Source organism: Mus caroli, unplaced genomic scaffold (assembly GCF_978045245.1).
Source record: "Mus caroli unplaced genomic scaffold, Mus_caroli_1 scaffold_15, whole genome shotgun sequence".
In the NCBI taxonomy this organism is placed as follows: Eukaryota; Metazoa; Chordata; class Mammalia; order Rodentia; family Muridae; genus Mus; species Mus caroli.
The window spans coordinates 54,466,274-54,488,680 of NW_028227270.1; the positions used below are offsets into that span (position 1 = coordinate 54,466,274).

The 22,407-nt window shown below is 40.1% G+C and overlaps 3 pseudogenes; 2 read left to right on the top strand and 1 right to left on the bottom strand.

Moving 5' to 3' along the window:
- Nucleotides 1-22,407, top strand: part of LOC110287752 (vomeronasal type-2 receptor 116-like) — a 54,199-nt pseudogene that overhangs the window by 13,345 nt on the left and 18,447 nt on the right.
- LOC147000910 (guanine nucleotide-binding protein G(I)/G(S)/G(O) subunit gamma-5 pseudogene) lies at nucleotides 10,614-10,853 on the top strand (annotated as a pseudogene).
- LOC147000911 (sarcoplasmic/endoplasmic reticulum calcium ATPase regulator ARLN pseudogene) lies at nucleotides 19,775-20,453 on the bottom strand (annotated as a pseudogene).

Genomic DNA, 22,407 nt, shown 5'->3' on the forward strand with positions numbered 1-22,407 from the left:
CATCAAAGGAAAAATCCTCCAACAGGAACTCTCAATTCTGAATATCTATGCTCCAAATGCAAGGGCAGCCACATTCATTAAAGAAACTTTAGTAAAGGTCAAAGCCCATATTGCACCTCACACAATAATAATGGGAGACTTCAACACACCACTTTCATCAATGGACAGATTATGGAAACAGAAACTAAACAGGGACACAGTGAAACTAACAGAAGTTATGAAACAAATGGACTTAACAGATATCTACAGAACATTTTATCCTAAAACAAAAGGATATACCTTCTTCTCAGCACCTCATGGTACCTTCTCCAAAATTGACCATATAATTGGTCACAAAACAGGCCTCAACAGATACAAAAATATTGAAATTGTCCCATGTATCCTATCAGACCACCATGGACTAAGGCTGATCTTCAATAACAACATAAATACTGGAAAGCCAACACACACGTGGAAACTAAACAACACTCTTCTCAACGATACCTTGGTCAAGGAAGGAATAAAGAAAGAAATTAAAGACTTTTTAGAGTTTAATAAAAATGAAGCCACAACATACCCAAACTTATGTGATACTATGAAAGCATTTCTGAGAGGGAAACTCATAGCACTGAGTGCCTCCAAAAACAAACAAGAGAGAGAACACACTAGCAGCTTGACAACACACATAAAACCTCTAGAAAAAAAGGAAGCAAATTCACCCAAGAGGAGTAGACAGCAGGAAATAATCAAACTCAGGGGCGAAATCAACCAAGTGGAAACAAGAAGAACTATTCAAAGAATCAACCAAATGAGGAGCTGGTTCTTTGAGAAAATCAACAAGATAGATAAACCCTTAGGCAGACTCACTAGAGGGCACAGGGACAGCATCCTAATTAACAAAATCAGAAATGAAAAGGGAGACATAACAATGAACCCTGAAGAGATACAAAACACCATCAGATCCTTCTACAAAAGGCTATACTCAACAAAACTGGAAAACCTGGACGAAATAGACAAATTTCTAGACAGATACCAGGTACCAAAGTTAAACCAGGATCAAGTTAACGATCTAAATAGTCCCATATCCCCTAAAGAAATAGGAAGAATCATTAATGGTCTCCCAACGGAAAAAAAAGCCCAGGACCAGATAGGTTTAGTGCAGAGTTCTACCAGACCTTCAAGGAAGATCTAATTCCAGTTCTGCACAAAGTATTCCACAAAATAGAAGTAGAAGGTACTCAACCCAACTCATTCTATGAAGCCACAATTACTCTGATACCTAAACCACAGAAAGATCTAACAAAGATAGAGAACTTCAGACCAATTTACCTTATGAATATCACTGCAAAAATACTCAATAAGGGCTGGTGAGATGGCTCAGTGGGTAAGAGCACCCGACTGCTCTTCCGAAGGTCCAGAGTTCAAATCCCAGAAACCACATGGTGGCTCACAACCATCCGCAACGAGATCTGGCGCCCTCTTCTGGAATGTCTGAAGACAGCTACAGTGTACTTACATATAATAAATAAATAAATCTTTAAAAAAAAATACTCAATAAAATTCTCGCTATCCTGCCGGGCGTTGGTGGCGCACGCCTTTAATCCCAGCACTCGGGAGGCAGAGGCAGGCGGATTTCTGAGTTCGAGGCCAGCCTGGTCTACAGAGTGAGTTCCAGGACAGCCAGGGCTACACAGAGAAACCCTGTCTCGAAAAACCAAAAAAAAAAAAAAAAAAAAAAAATTCTCGCTATCCGAATCCAAGAACATTTTAAAACAATCATCCATCCTGACAAAGTGGGTTTTATTCCAGGGATGCAGAGATGGTTTAATATATGGAAATCCATCAACGTAATCCATTATATAAACAAAATCACAGACAAAAACCACATGATCATCTCGTTAGATGCAGAGAAAGCATTTGAAAAAATCCAACACCCATTCATGATAAAAGTCTTGGAAAGTTCAGGAATTCAAGGCCCATACCTATACATAATAAAAGCAATCTACAGCAAACCAGTAGCCAACATCAAAGTAAATGGTGAGAAGCTGTTAGCAATCCCACTAAAATCAGGGACTAGACAAGGCTACCCACTTTCTCCCTACCTATTCAACATTGTACTTGAAGTCCTAGCCAGAGCAATTCGACAACAAAAGGAGATCAAAGGGATACAAATTGGAAAAGAAGACAAAATATCACTTTTTGCAGATGACATGATAATACATATGTGACCCTAAAAATTCCACCACAGAACTCCTAAACCTGATAAACAGCTTCAGTGAAGTAGCTGGATATAAAATTAACTCAAATAAGTCAATGGCCATTCTCCACACAAAGAATAAACAGGCTGGAAAGAAATTAGGGAAACAACACCCTTCTCAATACTCACAAATAATATAAAATACCTTGGTGTGACTCTAACTAAGGAAGTGAAAGATCTGTATGATAAGAACTTCAAGTCTCTGAAGAAAGAAATTAAAGAAGATCTCAGAAGACGGAAAGATCTCCCAGGCTCATGGATTGGCAGGATCAACATTGTAAAAATGGCTATCTTGACAAAAGCAATCTACAGATTCAATGCAATCCCCATCAAAATTCCAACTCAAATTGTCAACGAATTAGAAAGGGCAATCTGCAAATTCATCTGGAATAACAAAAAACCTAGGATAGCAAAAACTCTTCTCAAGGATAAAAGAACCTGTGGTGGAATCACCATGCCTGAACTAAAGCTTTGCTACATAGCAATTGTGATAAAAAAAAAAAAATAAAAAAAAAAATTAAAAAAAAAACGGCATGGTACTGGTATAACAACAGAAAAGGAGACCAATGGAATAGAATTGAAGACCCAGAAATGAACAAACACACCTATGGTCACTTGATCTTCAACAAGAGAGCTAAAACCATCCAGTGGAAAAAAGACAGCATATTCAACAAATGGTGCTGGCACAACTGGTGGTTGTCATGTAGAAGAATGCGAATTGATCCTATCCTCTCACCTTTTAGTAAGAAAAAATCTAAGTGGATCAAGGAGCTCCATATAAAACCAGAGACACTGAAACTTATAGAGGAGGAAGTGGGGAAAAGCCTCGAAGATATTGGCACAGGGAAAAAATTCCTGAATAGAACAGCAATTGCTTTTGCTGTAAGATGGAGAATTGACAAATGGGACCTCATGAAACTGCAAAGCTTCTGTAAGGTAAAAGACACTGTCAATAAGACAAAAAGGCCACCAACAGATTGGGAAAGGATCTTTACCTATCCTAAATCAGATAGAAGACTAATATCCAATATATATAAAGATCTCAAGAAGGTGGACCCCAGAAAATCAAATAACCCTATTAAAAAATAGGGCTCAGAGCTAAACAAAGAATTCTCACCTGAGGAATACCGAATGGCTGAGAAGCACCTGAAAAAATGTTCAGCATCCTTAATCATCAGGAAATGCAAATCAAAACAATCCTGAGATTCCATCTCACACCAGTCAGAATGGCTAAGATCAAAAACTCAGGTGACAGCAGATGCTGCCAAGGATGTGGAGAAAGAGGAGCATTCCTCCACTGTTGGTGGGATTGCAAGTTTGTACAACCACTCTGGAAATCAGTCTGGCGGTTTCTCAGAAAATTGGACATGGTACTACCGGAGGATTCCGCAATACCTCTCCTGGACATATATCCAGAAGATGTTCCAAACAGTGAGAAAGAAACATGTTCCACTATGTTCATAGCAGCCTTATTTATAATAGAAGCTGGAAAGAACCCAGATGCCCCTCAATAGAGGAATGGATACAAAAAATGTGGTACATTTACACAATGGATTACTACTCAGCTATTAAAAAGAATGAATTTATGAAATTCCTAGGCAAATGGTTGGACCTGGAGGGCATTACCCTGAGTGAGGTAACCCAATCACAAAAGAACTCAAATGATATGTATTCACTGATAAGTGGATATTAGCCCAGAGGCTTAGAATACCCAAGATATAGGTTACAATTTGCCAAACACATGAAACTCAAGAAGAACAAAGACCAAAGTGTGGACACTGTGCCCCTTCTTAGAATTGGGAACAAAACACCCATGGAAGGAGTTACAGAGACAAAGTTTGGAGCTGAGACAAAAGAATGGGCCATCTAGAGACTGCCATATCCAGGGATCCATCCCATAATCAGCCTCCAAACGCTGACACCATTGCATACACTAGCAAGATTTTGGTGATAGGACCCTGATATAGCTGTCTCTAGTGAGAAAATGCTGGGGCCTAGCAAACACATAAGTGGATGCTCACAGTCAGCTACTGGATGGATCAGAGGGCCCCAGTGGAGGAGCTAGAGAAAATACCCAAGGAGCTAAAGGGATCTGCAACCCTATAGGTGGAACAACATTATGAACTAACCAGTACCGCAGAGCTCTTGACTCTAGCTGCATATGTATCAAAAGATGGCCTAGTCGTCCATCAGTGGAAAGAGAGGCCCATTGGACTTGCAAACTTTATATGCCCTAGTACAGGGGAACGTCAGGGCCAAAAAGTGGGAGTGGGTGGGTAGTGGAGTGGGGGGGGAGGGTATGGGAGACTTTTGGGATAGCATTGTAAATGTAAATGAGGAAAATACCTAATAAAAAATTAAAATAAAAAACCTGACTGTTGTCAAATAACCTATTGGAATCTCTGTATACCACACATTTATTATAATTACATATAAAATAAGAACTTTTACAGCGTGTGGCAATTTAAATTTGTTTATATATCAACATTTGAGAGGTAGAGACATGAGGATCAGGAGTTCAAGACCAATCCGGGCTACATGGGACCGACCGTGATACATACACACACATACTCGCGAGCGCGCGCGCGCGCACACACACACACACACACATATAACTTGTGATAAGATAGCCATAGCAGAGATCATTGTTTTCAAGTGCAAAGGTTTTTTTTTTTTTTTGCATTGCTGTGCATTGATCACTACCATCCATTTTCATAATTTTTTTAAGCTTCTACTCTTAAGCAAAAGACTGACCTACTACTTCCTATTCCCTTCTGTCCTTGAAAAATAACATTCTGCCAATTCTTCAATTTTCATTATTTTAGATACCTCAAATAAATGAATTTATTTCAAATGTACCCTTTTGTGTCACTGATGTTCATACTTTGTCCTTTTAAAGCTGATCAAATTAAACGCATATGCTGCATTCAATATTGCATTTTCGATGGGCATATTTCTTTTTTTTATTTTTATTACATATTTTCCTCAATTACATTTCCAATGCTATCCCAAAAGTCCCCCATAGCGCCCCCCACTTCCCTACCCACCCATTCCCATTCTTTTGGCCCTGGCATTCCCCTATATTGGGGCATATAAAGTTTGCAAGTCCAATGGGCCTCTCTTTCCAGTGATGGCCGACTAGGCCATCTTTCGATACATATGCAGCTAGAGACAAGAGCTCCGGGGTTCTGGTTAGTACATCATGTTGTTCCGACAATAGGGTTGCAGATCCCTTTAGCTCCTTGGGTACTTTCTCTAGCTTCTGCATAGGGAGCCCTGTGATACATCCAATAGCTGACTGTGAACATCCACTCCTGTGTTTGCTAGGCCCCGGCATCGTCTCACAAGAGACAGCTATATTTGGGTCCTTTCAGCAAAATCTTGCTAGTGTATGCAATGGTGTCAGCGTTTAGAAGCTGATTATGGGATGGATCCCTGGATACGGCAGTCTCTAAATGGTCCATCCTTTCATCACAGCTCCAAACTTTGTCTCTGTGACTCCTTCCCTGGGTGTTTTGTTCGATGGGCATATTTCTACCTTTGACTATTATGCATAGTGCTTACACTACATTAATTTATATGCAAGCTTTTGTTTGGACACACTTTTCATTTTTGGAAGTACCTGCCTAAGGAGTAGAATTTTTGGCTAATTACTTCTTGTTTAGCTTTTTAAGGAGCCACCAAACATTTTACCCCTGGCAGTCCTAGTTTACGTTTTGCCACCATTGTGGAGGGGGGAGTTCACTCTTCACATTCAAACCAACACATATTATTTTCAGGGGGACATATATATCTGGGTAGAGGACTTACCAGATTCACATGGACCTGGATTCATTCTTCAGCGTCAGAAAAATAAAGCTATAAAAGTAGTACAGTGGCTGGAGAGGTGGCTCATCAGTTAAGAGCACTAGATGTTCTTCAAGAGGACCAAAGTTCAATTCCTAGCACCCACACTACAGCACACAATGGTCTGTAACTCAAATTTCAGGAGATTTGCAGACATCTACCATACAAATAGTACACAGATGTACATGCAGGCAAAACAAAACAAAACAAAAAAAATTAAACAAAGCCAGGTGTGGTGGCACACACCTTTAATCCCAGCACTTAGGAGACAGAGGCAGGCGATTTCTGAGTTCAAGGCCACCCTGGTCTACAAAGTGAGCTCCAGGACAGCCAGGGCTATACAGAGAAACCCTGTCTCAAAAAACAAACAAACAAAAAAATTAAACAAAACAATTTTTAAAGTTTTTAATTTTCAAAAATTTAGTTATAGCACCATTACCTTTTTGTGGGTTTTATTAGTAGTATGCTGTGACAATTCCATAAGTGTATAAGCTGCATTCTGGACATACTTATCTCTCTACTTTTACTTAACCTTCAGTAAATTCTGAAAAATATTTTTTTTCTGAGTGAGGTTTTTTTTTTTTTTTTGGTTTTTCGAGACAGGGTTTCTCCGTATAGCCCTGGCTGTCCTGGAACTCACTTTGTAGACCAGACTGGCCTTGAACTCAGAAATCCGCCTGCCTCTGCCTCCCAAGTGCTGGGATTAAAGGCGTGCGCCACCAAGCCCGGCTTCTGAGTGAGGTTTTTTTTTTTTTTTTTTTTAATATTTTTATTACATAATTTCCTCAATTACATTTCCAATACTATCCCAAAAGTCCCCCATAGCGCCCCCCACTTCCCTACCCACCCATTCCCATTCTTTTGGCCCTGGCATTCCCCTATATTGGGGCATATAAAGTTTGCACGTCCAATGGGCCTCTCTTTCCATTGATGGCCGACTAGGCCATCTTTCGATACATATGCAGCTAGAGACAAGAGCTCCAGGGTTCCGGTTAGTACATCATGTTGTTCCAACAATAGGGTTGCAGATCCCTTTAGCTCCTTGGGTACTTTCTCTAGCTTCTCCATTGGGAGCCCTGTGATACATCCAATAGCTGACTGTGAACATCCACTCCTGTGTTTGCTAGGCCCCGGCATCGTCTCACAAGAGACAGCTATATTTGGGTCCTTTCAGCAAGATCTTGCTAGTGAGGTTTTAAGCAGCTTCTAAGAACACTGCTGTTCATATAACATTGCACTAAGATCTGAAGTGGACGTAGAAACACCTTTCCTAATAATGTGATCCATTCCTTAAAATAAATTTTGAATAGTTGAAAATCAGGATGGAAATATTAGAATATTTTTGAGACAAAGTCTCACCATGTATCTCTGGTTGGCTTGGAAGTTTCTTTATAGTAACTTACTGTGTGTGTGTGTCTGTGTGTGTGTGTGTGTGTGTGTGTGTGTGTGTGTGTGTGTGTGTATCAGATGATACATGGCACAAAAACATCAAACCTGGATGGCTGGTTTTTGTGGTGCATACCTTCAGTCCTAGACATCAACACAACTGTGAACAGGAACCACTATGGTGGTGGGACAAGGCATACTTCATTGCAGTCAAAACGGCTCCAATAGGCAGAGATCAGAACAGACCGCGCAGTCTGTAGCCACAGGGCCAGACATTGAGGTTCATTTGTTGATGTTGTTGTATGATCTCTAATTCTTCCCACAGAATTTTTGGCAAAATTGTCCTTTTTTTCTGTGAATTCTTTTTATATCTTTATCAAAAATCAATTTGCAGTTGGGCTTTATATAAATAACCATAACTTCTGCACTAAGGATGTAGAAACGATAGGATCACAAGTTTGAAGTTAACTTGGGCTATAGAAGGATACCATATCTCAGAAAAGAAACCCATCTGTCATCACAAATTACCATCAACATTACTACTGTAATGAACATTTAAAGAATTTTGGTAAGAATGTGGTGAAAGTGGAATCATTTTTGCATTATGGTCAGGAATTTGACATTATGTAAACACTAAAAAATTCAGATTCCTTTAAAACCTGAAAACTGAATAATCCTGAGACATACAGGTTATACTTCTGATCTATTCCTAAAATAATTGATGGTAGACAACTGAAGTTAAGTGTGTAAGCTTATCTTCATAACAGGACTATTCACAGTAGCCAAAAGGGGAGCAAACCAAGTGTCTACGAGTGAAAACATACATAAACAAAATATTATACATATTTTATTTTGTATATATTATAGACTATTATTTTGCTTCACAAAGAAAATTCTGACACCTGCTTCAACTTTGATAATCCTTCAAAATATTAAAATACACAAAATAAGCCTGTTTCAAAGTCTCAAATACTATACAATTCTTCTATGTGAAACTCCGAGAAAGGCAAAATGCTCGAGGCCAGAGGATGGAGGAGGAAAAATGAAAAGCTGTTATTTACAGAAAAAAAGTTTGTGTTTTCTTTTCTCTCTCTCTTTTTTTTTTTATTTTTTTTATTTTTTTTTTATTTTTTGGTTTTTTGAGACAGGGTTTCTCTGTATAGCCCTGGCTGTCCTGGAACTCATTGTGTAGACCAGGCTGGCCTTGAACTCAGAAATCTGCCTGTCTCTGCCTCCCAAGTGCTGGGATTAAAGGCTAAAGTTTGGGTTTTTCAAAGGTTTGCTTTTATCATTTTATTATGTGTGTATAGAGTGTGAATGTATATACTATGTGTGCTGGTGACTTAAAGGCCTGAATAGAGTGTGTCATTCCCTGAAATTGGACTTAGCAGGTTGTTGTGTCCTTCCCAATATACTATCTCATACCACAGGTTTACCACAGATGGTTGACTTACTCACTAATTGTAAAATATTTTCAAGATAAAAATCTTACTAAATATAAAACAGTGAAAGCATTAACTGACAATAAAGTGAAAAATCACATATGCCTTAGAGGAAGAAAGCAGTATTTATGGCTCAAGATTCTAGGAAGACAAGTGTCAAAACTATGGACATCTTTTATAGATAAAGTTCATCCTTGCTTCTGTTGTTTTCAGAGTTGTGTGGGGTAGATGCAGTGTGCAATGTGCAAAGTAAATGAGGCAATTACGTTACAAATCAAGCTATCAGAAGAAACAGTATCTATATTTCTATCTTGAAAAATATAGTTTATTAAGACATTCGGCATTATGAGATATTTCTCAGATGTTTTGCATATAACTAAGGTAAATTCTATGGTAATGTGAAATACTTGTGGTATCAGAACTATAAAGGACATAAGAAAATGAATCCCAGTAGGCATTTTATTTTATTTTAATTAGGTTAGGATAATATAAAGATTTGCTGAGCTAACCGTATTGTTCTTTTCTTTAAGTTCTCACTCCTCTCAAGTCTAGTTGGAAGAGAAGCTACTTTGTCATTGGCTCAGTCCCGCAATGCAGGGATCTTACATTTTGATGTGTAGATAATCACTCCCTTGGTGAACAGTGATTGGTATAGAAGTGACTATGAGGAGCTCCAAGCCATCCATGCCAACTCTGAGCCTAGATTCTGAGAGACAAAGGGATTGTGGCTCCTGAAAGGGAGTGGTAGGTGTTTGGGGTGTAAAACAGAGTAGAATGTCAGGGTGATGGCAAGAATAAATAAAGAGAAACATTGAGACAATTCATAAACATATTAAATCTTTGTGTGAATTATGCTAAGGACAGGATTTGTTCAAACTGGTTCTGTCTTAGATAGTGCTTTAATTCATGTCAACTGATAGTATGTACCAATAAGGTACAACTTTATAGAATAGAATTTATGTATTTGTAAAATTGAACTGTAAGAAACAGTGAAGCTATTCATTAGCAAATTGTCACATTATTGAAAGTGTTACTGTTATTAAATTTGATATGTCTTGTACAGAGTCATATTATGGTTGCTTGTTCCCTGCCTGATTGGTTGAATTTTTATTTTAGAAGGCAGTGAGGGATTTTTAGATTCTTACTGTGATGTATACTATGAACTGTAAAACAAATATTTTCCCCTAAATTGCTTTTATCCAAATATTTTATTACAACAACAAGAAAAGAAACTAAAAATGTCTAAAAATATCATAACAACTTAATAGCTTACCCATAACCTGTAACTATATTTTGTCCTTTATTTTTTTTCTCCAAAGTTGTTATCTTATACCGGTAGTTTTCAGTGATCTGGAGGCATATAAGTTCTTGTTCTCTGTTGGACTTTATTTTTATTTATTTATTTATTTATTTATTTATTTATTTATGTAACTATATTTTGGCCTTTTTTGCTACAAACTTGTCATAAGAGTTGTTTTCGAGTTGGGCTGTGGTGTCGCACGCCTTTAATCCCAGCACTTGGGAGGCAGAGGCAGGCGGATTTCAGAGTTCAAGGCCAGCCTGGTCTACAGAGTGAGTTCCAGGACAGCCAAGGCTATACAGAGAAACCCTGTCTCAAAAAAAAAAAAAAAAAAAAAAAAAAAAGATTCTCTGGAGTCCTGCGACCTGCCGCTCCCTGCCCGGACTGACGAGTTGGCCGGCTCATGTCAGGTTCTTCTACCGTCGCTGCCATGGAGAAGGTGGTCCAGCAGCTCTGGCTGGAGGCCGGGCTCAACCGCGTGAAGGTTTCCTAGGCAGCTGCAGACTTGAAACAGTTCTGCAGAATGCTCAACATGACCCTCTGCTGACTGGAGTGTCTTCAAGTACAAATCCCTTCAGACCCCAGAAAGCCTGCTCCTTTTTGTAGTCATCTATCTTGAGGTTTCTCAAACCACTTTTCATGAACCAGTGAATATTCAAGAGAGCTAAGTTTGAAGTCTGTACAAAAGCTTCTCCTTAACATGTGCCACAATACACTATCCTCTACTTGTCAGTCCTTAACATCTACCTCTCTGAACTTCATGGATTTCTGTCTCACGAAGTTTAACTATTTTATATACACTGGCTGTAGCATACAATAAAGCAGCATACAAACCTTAAAAAAAAAGAGTTGTTTTCAGTGATCTGGAGGCATATAGGGTCTTGTTCTCTGTTGGGCTATCTATCTCTCTATCTCATGATCTCTCTCTCTTTCTTTCTTTCTTTCTTTCTTTCTTTCTTTCTTTCTTTCTTTCTTTCTTTCTTTCTTTCTTTCTTTCTTTCTTTCTAACTCCAGGTTTTATTTCCTTCCTGGTCCACCCTCCAACTGTTCCACATCCCCTACCTTCTTCCCACCCCCTCTCTCCATGAGGATGATCCCAGCCCCCACTCCCTGTCTCCATGAGGATGTCCCCACCCCCCACCCCCACCCCCACTCCACCTGACCTCTAAACTCCCTAGGGCGTCCATTCTCTTGAGCATTAGGTACATCTTCTCTGACTAAACTCAGACCCAGCAGTCCTCAACTGTATATGTGTTGAGGGCCTCATATCAGCTGGTGTATGCTGTCTGGTTGTTGGCTCAGTATCTGAGAGATCTCGGGATCCAGGTTAATTGAGACTTCTTTTCTTCCTACAGGGTCACCCTCGTCCTCAGCTTCTTCCAGCTTTCCCCTAATTTAACCACAGGGGTCAGCTGCTTCTGTCCATTGGTTGGGTGCAAATATCTGCCTCTGACTCTTTCAGCTGCTTGTGGGGTCTTTCTGAGGGCAGTCGTGACAGGTCCCTTTTTGTGAGAGCTCCATAGCCTTCGTAATAGTGTCAAGTCTTAAGATGGATCCCACAAGAGAGGAATGTAGGATGTACTTATTTACTCAGAGTTAAAATAAAGCGAGTAATACATGGTGATGTGGGATATACAGAGCATTATAACTCTTGATGCAACCCTTCTGGCACTTCCTGCTATGACTAATCCTCCTCCAGATTCTGTACCTGGCTCCTAGCCAAAAGGACACTCAACTTGAGGAGACACAGCATCAAGGAGCTAGACTCAGAAACTATGAGGTAAGTGTGAAGGAGGCAGAAGGCTTTAGAGGTCAGCTGGTGGCCACTCTGAAGTTCCTAACATAAAACAACCTTGTGTGTCACTAACTCCTAGAATGAAGAAAGCTATACTATACTATACTACTGGATAAACACAAATATGAGCCAGCCTACCCAGATCTAAGGTTATCTTTAGCCAACAAAGATGAAAGCATTTCTTTTAAACATAATCAATAAGAAATATGGTTCCCAGGTGAGATGGCTCAGTGTTTCAGAGCACTGGTCACTCTTCCAGAGGTCCTGAGTTCAATTCCCAGCAACCACCTGGTGGCTCACAACATCTATAAAGAGATCCGATGCCCTCTTCTGGCCTGCAGGTGTACATGCAGACAAAGCACAACAGTATCTTTTTTTTTTTTAATTAGATATTTTCTTTATTTACATTTCAAATGTTATCCCCTTTCCTAGTTTCCCCTCTAAATATCCCCTATCCTCTCTCCTCTCCCACTGTTCCCCAACCCACCCACTCCTACCACCTGGCCCAGGCATTCCCCTATACTGGGGAATAGAACCTTCACAAGACCAAGGGCCTCTCCTCACATTGATGACTAACTAGGCCATCCTCAGCTACAAATGCAGCTAGAGCTGTGAGTCCTTCCGTGTTCTATTTTTTATTGGTGGTATAGTCACAGGGAGCTCTAGGGGCACTGGTTAGTTCATATTGTTGTTCCTCCTATGGGGCTACAAACCCCTTCAGATCATTGGATAGTTTCTCTAGCTCCCTCATTGGGAACCCTGTGCTCCCTCTAATGGACAACTGTGAGTATCCACTTCTGTATTATTCAGACTCTGGCAGAGCCTCTTAGGAGACAGCTATATCAGGCTCTTGCCAGCAAGTTCTTGTTAGCATCTGCAATAGTGTCTGGGTTTGGTGGTTGTTGATGGGATGGATCCCCAGGTGGGGCACTTTCTGGATGGTCATTGCTTCAGTTTCTGCTCTGAACTTTGTCTCTGTAACTCCTTCCATGGGTATTTTGTTCCCCCTTCTAAGAAGGATCAAAGTATGCAGATTTTGGTCTTCTTTCTTATTGAGTTTCAAGTGTTTTGCAAATTGTATCTCAGGCATTCTGAGGTCTGGACTAATATCCCCTATCAGTGAGTGCATATCATATGTATTCTTTGGTGATTGGGTTACCTCACTTACAGTGATATCCTCCAGATCCATCCATTTGTCTAAGAATTTCATGAATTCATTGTTTTTAAGAGTTGTGTAGTACTCGATTGTATAAATGCACAACATTTTCTGTATCCATTCCTCTGTTGAGTGACATCTGGGTTCTTTCCAGCTTCTGGCTATTGTAATTAAGGCTGCTATAAACATATTGGATCATGTGTCCTTATTACAAGTTGGAGCATCTTCTGGGTATATGCCCAGGAGTGATATCACTGGATCTTCCGGTAGAATTATGTTCAATTTTCTGAGGAACCACCAAACTGATTTCTACAGTGGTTGTAACAGTTTGCAATCCCACCAGCAATGGAGGAGTGTTCCTCTTTCTGCACATCCTTGGCAGCAGCTGCTGTCACCTGAGTTTTTTTTTTTTTTTTTTTTTTTTTTTTTTGGTTTTTCGAGACAGGGTTTCTCTGTATAGCTCTGGCTGTCCTGGAACTCACTTTGTAGACCAGGCTAGCCTTGAAGTCAGAAATCCGCCTGCCTCTGCCTCCCGAGTGCTGGGATTAAAGGCATGCGCCACCACGCCCGGCCACCTGAGTTTTTTATCTTAGCCATTCTGACTGGTGTGAGATGGAATCTCAGGGTTGTTTTGATTTGCATTTTCCTGATGATTAAGGATGTTGAACATTTTTTAGGTGCTTCTTAGCCATTCACTATTCCTCAGTTGAGAATTATTTGTTTAGCTCTGTACCCCATTTTAAAAATAGGGTTATTTGGTTTTATGAAGTACAACTTCTTGAGTTCTTTATATATAATGGATATTAGCTGCCTATCAGATTAAGGATTGGTAAAGATCTTTTCCCAATCTGTTGGTGGCCTTTTTGTCTTATTGACCGTATGCTTTGGTTTACAGAAGCTTTGCAATTTTATGAGGTCCCATTTGTTGATTCTCCATCTTACAGCACAAGCCATTGCTATTCTGTTCAGGAATTTTTCCCCTGTGCCCATATCTTTGAGGCTTTTCCCTACTTTCTCCTCTATAGGATTTAGTGTCTATGATTTTATGTGGAGGTCCTTGATCCACTTTGACTTGAGCTTTGTACAAGGAGATAAGAATGGATCAATTCCCAATCTTCTACATGCTAACCATCAATTGAGCCAGCATCATTTGTTGAAAATGCTGGATGGTTTTAGCTCCTTTGTTAAAGATCAAGTGACCATAGGTGTGTGGGTTCATTTCTGGGTCTTCAATTCTATTCCATTGATCTACCTGTCTGTCACTGTACCAGTACCAAGTAGTTTTTATCACAATTTCTCTGTAGTACAGCTTGAGGTCGGGGATGTGATTCAACCAGAAGTTCTTTTATTGTTGAGAATGGTGTTTTTTTTTTCTTTTTTTTTCTCTTGTTATATTTATCTTAAAAAATATTTGCTTCAAAAATATGTACATCCATATGAACATGCCATATTTTCTGCAGATGTTCCATTACTATTTGGTTATTTTCAGTGAGGAGCATGTAGGACATGTAGATGACTCTGCACCAATCAAGAGTGGTTTCCTCATACATATAAATAATACTATAATGCACTCTCTTTAGGAAATCTTCAAGTTACTATGAAATTAGGGAGCTCAATAAATTCAGATGACAAATTTTCCCATTTAAAATAATGCTTCTATGAGTTAAAACAATCAAAACTTTTAATTGCTGTGTGAGCCTAGATATGTATGTTTTCTTTCCTTATAGCATTTGCACATCGCACATTTCTTATTATTTTGTTTCCTTTGTAATCTTTTGTTATTAAGATTGCCTCTTTTTGAAATTATGTTTGCAAGTTTCATTTTGTCCATGGTCTGTAATAAAAAGAGATAGTAATTTTTGATTCAATAATAACAACAGTTATTTCAGATTAAAGAACTCATTATGAGGAATTGCAGTGTTTCATAACTTCTGTTAGTTTCAATGTGTCTCTGTTTAGTTTCTGTTTCCAGGGCCTGTCCATTAATGGGAGTGGGGTGTTGAAGTCTTACACTATTATTGTGTGAGGCACAGTGTGTGCTTTGAGCTGTGCTGTAGTTTCCTTAATGAATGTGTATGCCCTTGCATTTGGAGCATAGATATTCAGAATTGAGAGTTCATCTTGGAAGATTTTACCTTTGATGAGTACGAAGTTCCTCTCCTTGTCTTTTTTGATAACTTTGGGTCGGAAGTCCATTTTATTCGATATTAGAATGGCTACTCCAGCTTGTTTCTTCGGATCATTTTCTTGGAAAATGGTTTTCCAGCCTTTTACCCTGAGGTAGTGTCTGTCTTTGTTTCTGAGGTGGGTTTCCTGTATGCAGCAAAATGTTGGATCCTGTTTATGTAGCCAGTCTGTTAGTCTATGTCATTTTATTGGGGAAACAAGTCCATTGATATTAAGAGATGTTAAGGAAAAGTAATTGGTGCTTCCTGTCATTTTGTTGTTAGAGTTGGGATTTTGTTCTTGTGGCTATCTTCTTTTAGATTTGTTAAAGGATTACTTTTTTGCTTTTTCTAGGGTATAATTTCCCTCCTTGTGTTGGAGTTTCCCCTTTATTATCCTTTGAAAGGCTGGATTCGTAGAAAGACACTGTGTGGGTTTGGGTTTTTCATGGAATAATTTGGTTTCTCCATCTATGATAATAGAGAGTTTTGCTGGGTATATTAGTCTGAGCTGGCATTTGTGTTCTCTTAGGGTCTGTATAACATCTGTCCAAGATCTTCTGGCTTTCATAGTCTCTGGTGAAAAGTCTGGTATAATTCTAATAGGTCTTCCTTTATATGTTACTTGACCTTTTTTCCTTACTGCTTTTAATATTCTATTCTTATTTAGTGCATTTGTTGTTTTGATTATTATGTGTCAGGAGGAATTGCTTTTCTGGTCCAGTCTATTTGGAGTTCTGTAGGCTTCTTGTATGTTCATGGGCATCTCTTTCTTTAGGTTTAGGAAGTTTTGTTCTATAATTTTGTTGAAGATATTTGCTGGCCCTTTAAGTTGAAAATCTTCATTCTCATCTACTCCTATTATCCTTAGGTTTGGTCTTCTCATTGTTTCCTGGATTTCCTGAATGTTTTGAGTTAGGATCTTTTTGCATTTTGCATTTTCTTTGATTGTTGTGTCCATGTTTTCTATGGAATCTTCTGCACCTGACATCCTCTCTTCCATCTCTTGTATTCTGCTGCCGATGCTCGAATCTATGGTTCCTGATTTCTTCCCTAGGATTTCTATCTCCAGAGTTGTCTCCTTTTGGATTTTCTTTATTGTTTCTACTTCCATTATTAGATCTTAAATGGTTTTGTTCAATTCCATCACCTGTTTGGTTTTGTTTTCCTGTAATTATTTAAGGGATTTTTGTGTTTCCTCTTTAAGATCTTCTACTTGTTTAGCAGTGTTTCCTGTAATTCTTTAAGGGGTTTTTGTGCTTCCTCTTTAAGGACTTCTTCCTATTTAGCAGTGTTCTCCTGTATTGCTTTAAGTGAGTTATTAATGTCCTTAAAATCCTCCACCAGCATCTTGAGATATGATTTTAAACCCGAATCTTGGTTTTCAGGTGTGTTGAGGTATCCAGCACTCCCTGTGGTGGGAGTACTGGGTTCTGATGATGCCAAGTGGTCTTGGTTTCTGTTAGTAAGATTCTTATATTTACCTTTCGCCATCTGCTAATCTCTGGTGTTAGATGTTTTAGCTGTCTCTGGCTGGAGCTTGTTCCTCCTGTGATTCTGTTAGCCTCTGTCAGCACTCCTGGGAGTCCAACTCTCTCCTGAGTCCCAGTGGTCAGAACACGCTTTGCAGGCAAGATCTCCTCTGGCAGGGAAGGTGCACAGAGGTGTGGAGCTCAGCTCTGCCTCCTGGCTGAAGATGAAGGCCTGAAGGGACCCTGTCCAAGAAGCTCTGTTGCTTCTGTGGCCTGCACGCTCTCCTGCTCAGACTGGTCTCTGAGAGACTTGGAATACAAGATCAAGAATAGTTTTTGCTATCCTAGGTTTTTTGTTATTCCAGATGAATTTTCAAACTGCCCTTTCTAACTCTGTGAAGAATTGAGTTGGAATTTTGATGGGGATTGCATTGAATCTGTAGATTGCTTTCGGCAAGATGGCAATTTTGACTACGTTAATCCTGCCAATCCACGAGCATGGGAGATCTTTCCATCTTCTGCGATCTTCTTTGATTTCTTTCTTCAGAGACTTGAAGTCCTTATCATACAGATCTCTCACTTCCTTAGTTGGAGTCAAACCAAGGCATTTTATATTATTTGTGACTATTATGAAGGGTGTTGTTTCCCTAATTTCTTTCTCAGCCTGTTTATCCTTTGTGTAGAGAAAGGCCATTGACTTGTTTGAGTTAATTTTATATCCAGCTACTTCAATGAAGCTGTTTATCAGGTTTAGGAGTTCTCTGGTGGAGTTTTTGGGATCACTTATATATACTATCATATCATCTGCAAAAAGTGATATTGTGACTTCTTCCTTTCCAATTTGTATTCCTTTGATCTCCTTTTATTGGCTAATTGCTCTGGATAGGACTTCAAATACTATATTGACTAGGTAGGAAGAGAGTGGGCAGCCTTGTCTAGTCCCTGATATTAGTGGGATTGCTTCAAGTTTCTCTCCATTTAGTTTGATAGCACAACAGTATCATTAATAGTATCAGGGATTGGATCTAGCTCATGGAATGGGTCTCATGTTAGGCTATTAATTGCTTGGCCATTTCCTCAGTCTCTGCTCCATCTTTATCCCTGCACTTTGTGTAAGCAGGACACAGTTTGGGTCGAAGATTTTGTGGGTGGTATCTTAGGGTTTCCATTGCTGTGAAGAGACATCATGACCAAAGCAACTCTTATAAGGGACAACATTTAATTTGGACTATCTTACAGGTTTAGGGGTTCAATTCATTATGATCAAGTCAGGAAGCTCTGCAGTATCCAGGCAGACATATTAGAGGAGAAGGCTCTGAGAGTTCTACATCTGAACTGGAGGGAGCTAGGAAGAGACAGTTCTCAGGCATCTTGGAGGAAGGTCTCAAAGTCCACCCCAACAGAGACATACTTCCACCAATAAGGTCACACCTACTTCAACAAGGCCACACCTCCTAATAGTGCCATTCCCTGGGCCAAGTATAGACAAACCATCACATTCCACTCCCTTGCCTCTATAGGCATATTCAAACACATGAGTCTATGGGGGCCATACCTAGCCATAGCATAGTGCAAAACACATTTAGTCCAACTTCAAAGTTCCCATAGTATATAACAGTCTCAACAATGTTAAAAGTCCAATTTCAAAGTCTCTTCTGAGAATCATCCAATCACTTAACTGTAATCCCCTAATAAATAAAATAAAAAACAAACAAGCAAGCAAAACAAAAAGGCAGATCACATACCTCCAACATCACAGGACATACATTACCATTCTAAAACTTCATAGCATGAAAATTCTGGGCAGAAGCAAGACCAAAAGTTAGCTGGGCAAATTCCAAATTCAGCATATCCATGTCTGATGTCAAAGTTCTCTTCATATCTCCAACTCCTTCCATGTTTATTGACTGCTGTTGGAAGATCCTGAATTCAGTCACAACAAACTTGATTCTCTTGAGCTGGTTCCACTCCTGTTAGCAGGTTTTCTCAGCATGTATCCCACAGATCTGACATCTCTTAACATCTTGGGGCATCCAAGACAACTTCAACTTTACAGCTTCTTGTTCCAGTGTCTTGGATCCACATGTGATCTTCTGGGCTCCCCCAATGGGCTTGTGTCACTTCTCCAGCTTTTCCCTCTGTAGCATTTTGACCCTGGTTGACTCCACTCTACTGCTGCTGCTGTTCTTGGTGGTTATCACATGGTACTGACATCTCTAATACACTGGGGTCTTCTGCAACTAGAATTCACCAAAAGCCTCTCATAAACTCTCTTCATGGTGCCAAGCCTCAACTTCTTTGAAGGACCCCTTCAGTCCTGGGCCATCAACTGCAAATGAGGATGAGGCTGCACTTTTACCAGTGGCCTTCTCTGGCCTCTTACCATGCCAAGGCTCAGCTGCTCTCCATGCCTTCAAATCCAGTACCACCTGGATGACTCTTACACATTATCAAGTTTAGGGACCAGCAAGAAGTCTATCTTTGGAACACAGCTCTCAGAAAACACCCCAGAAGATTTCACCTCAGTGATACTGGTCTCTTCTTAATCACCACTAATTTCTTAGCTCCAGCTAAGCAGAATCAATTGTCCAAATAGTCCCTTCTATTCTTGGCTTTAAAGCCAGAGCCACATGGCCAAAGCTGCCAAGTTATGCTGCTTGCTGGAGATAGAACATGGCTCCTTTGTTTTTTGTTTTGTTTTGTTTTCAGTGATTAAACGTTTATTAGAGAAAATTAGTAAGCAGGTCCCAGAGTGTGGTAATACACATACTTCAGTTACACCTTGCACAAAAATTACCCAAGCAAATGCAACAGTATCTTAAGACAACTGTAAACAGTTTACCAAATAGTGTGAATTATAAGGGAGAAGAACACCCCCTCTGAGTATTTTAGGCAGTTCTCATATACTGAATAGCACTAAAAACAACAGTAAAGAACTTCTAATCACCCAGGTCTTAAAATAAAAAGGAACAGCTTCCAAAATGTTTCCAGTAGCTGCTTTGGGACTGTGGCCTTTCTGAGTAAGTGCTACCTATTCAACTCTAGGTATCTATTTTATAATAGCTTAGTTTTAAAACAATAGTTGAGAAAGTAAGCTTCACGAAGATAACTTTTTTTTTTTCTGATGCTCACTGCTGTGTCCAAACTGATGTCTGGGTAATAGTGAGGAGCCCAATATCTTTTTGGTGAGTAAATAACCACATACATTTATTTCCCTTAAGTACTTAAGTTACAGACATTATTAAAAATATATATTATATATCATTTAGCTACAATCATTGCTTCAACCATTAAAAACATGTTTTAAACATATGATGCTACTTGAGTGAGGCCAAGGGCTGAAGGGAAGGTCAGATAGAGGTGCCGAAGTCAGCTGCTGGAAGTCCTCTTCATTCAAGGGTCTATAGTCGTTTTCAAGATTCACTCCAGAAGCCCCATTCTTGACTCAGCAAACCAGTCAGGGCAAGAGGTACACGAAGACGAACAAGGCCAGGTCGAAAAGGATGAAGAGCCAGAGATCCAGCCAGTAGGAGTGTTTCGGAAGCCCGTTCATCCCGGACTGAGGTGCCTCATCTTGGTTCCTCCTTCCAGCTTCGAATGAGCCCCTCCGTTCCGGGACACCGTCAGTACCAGACGCTGCCTGACTCACCTCCATCTCCGCGTCGCTTCACCGGCTCCTTTGTTCTATTACATTATCACCAGCTTTACATTATCACTGTTCTCCAACTCTTCACTGCCTAGACAGAACAGTTCTTTTTTTCTTTGCATTTTTTAAATTAGGTATTTTCTTCATTTTCATTTCAAATGCTATCCCAAAAGTCCCCCATACCCTCCCACTCCCCTACCCTCCCACTCCCAGTTCTTGGCCCTGGCATTCCTCTGTACTGGGGCATATAAAGTTTGCAAGTCCAATGGGCCTCTCTTTCCACTGATGGCCGACTAAGCCTTCTTCTGATAAGTATGCAGCTAGAGACACGAGCTCTGGTGGCTACCGGTTAGTTCATAGTGTTGTTCCATCTATAGGGTTGCAGATCCCTTTAGCTCCTTGGGTACTGTGATGGTTTGTATATCCTTGGACCAGGGAGTGGCACCATCTGAAGGTGTGGCCTTGTTGGAATAGGTGTGACCTGGTTGGAATGGGTGTGTCACTGTGGGTGTGGGTATAAGATCCTCACTCTAGTTGCCTGGAAGTCAGTCTTCCACTAGCAGCCTTTGGATGAAGACATAGAACTCTCAGCTCCTCCTGCGCCATGCCTGCCTGGATACTGCCATGCTCCCACCTTGATGATAATGGACTGAACCTCTGAACCTGTAAGCCAGCTCCAATTAAATGTTGTTTTTTTATAAGACTTGCCTTGGTCATAGTGTCTGTTCACAGCAGTAAAACCCTAACTAATACAGAAGTTGGTTCTGGGAGTGGGGTATTGCTGTGATAGGCCTGACCATGCTTTTATTTGAAAGAATGTGGATTTGGGGATTTTGGATTTGGAAAGCAGTGGAATGCTTTAAATGGGGCTTAATGGGTCATCCTAGTAGGAATATGGAAGATTTTGTTGCTGGGAGTAATTTGAACTGTGCTGACCTGGCCCAAGAGATTTCAAAGGAGAAGAATTTCAGAATGTGGCATAAAGACTGGTTTTGTGGTATTTTGGTGAAGAATGTGGCTACTTTTTGCCCTTGTCTGAAAAGTTTGCCTGAGGCCAAGGTGAAGAGACTTGGATTGACAAAAGAAGTTTCAAAAAAGCCCAGCAGAGACTTTGTTCTCTGGTTAAGTCTTATGAAGAGAAGTTTGAACAAGCATAGCAAGCTTAGAAAGGAAAAATATAAAATATATGGTTTGAGTATTAAAGGAGTACCAGGAAGCGAAATGGAGCAAAATCTTGTGTTCTAGGAGATAAAGATTAAGGGAGAGGGACCTTGGGGCAAGATCCTACCCAGCTAAATTAGATCCAGGCATGGTGGTACACACCTTTAATCCCATGAGACAAGCATGCTGATCTCTACATTCAGGGTCAATCTACAGAGCAAGAACCAGGATAGCCAAGCTTAGGCAATGAAGGATTTAGAAAACATAAAGCTAGTGATAATGTAATAATACAAGGGGATCATGTTCTAATTCCTGTAAGCAGCAGAACTCGGCAGCTTCCGCCATTGTGCCTCTGGCTCTCGAGTTAAGAATGGAAGGAACTACTGGGAAAATTGATGCTGGTTAGCTGGAGCTAAGGAATTAGCGGTGATTAAGAAGAGACCAGCATCGTTGAGGTGAAATCTTCTGGAAATTGTTTTCTGGGAGCACAAAGAAGCTGTGTTCCAGAGATAGATAAGGTTGTAGCTCATGCTGCGGCTGGACTTGGTAATGTGTAAGAGTCACTCAGGTGGTACTGCTTGTGAAGGAATGAAGGGATCATGGAGAGAAGCTGAGGCTTAGCACTGTGAGAGGCCAGGGAAGCCCATTGGAGAAGGTGAAGCCTCAGCTGTAGTTGATGGCCCAGGATTGAAGGGGTCATGCAAAGGATTTGAGGCTTGGCACCCTGAAGAGAGCCTATGAGAGGCTATTGGTGAAGCCTAGTTGGAGTGGAACACCCCAGTGTATTGGAGATGTCAGTACC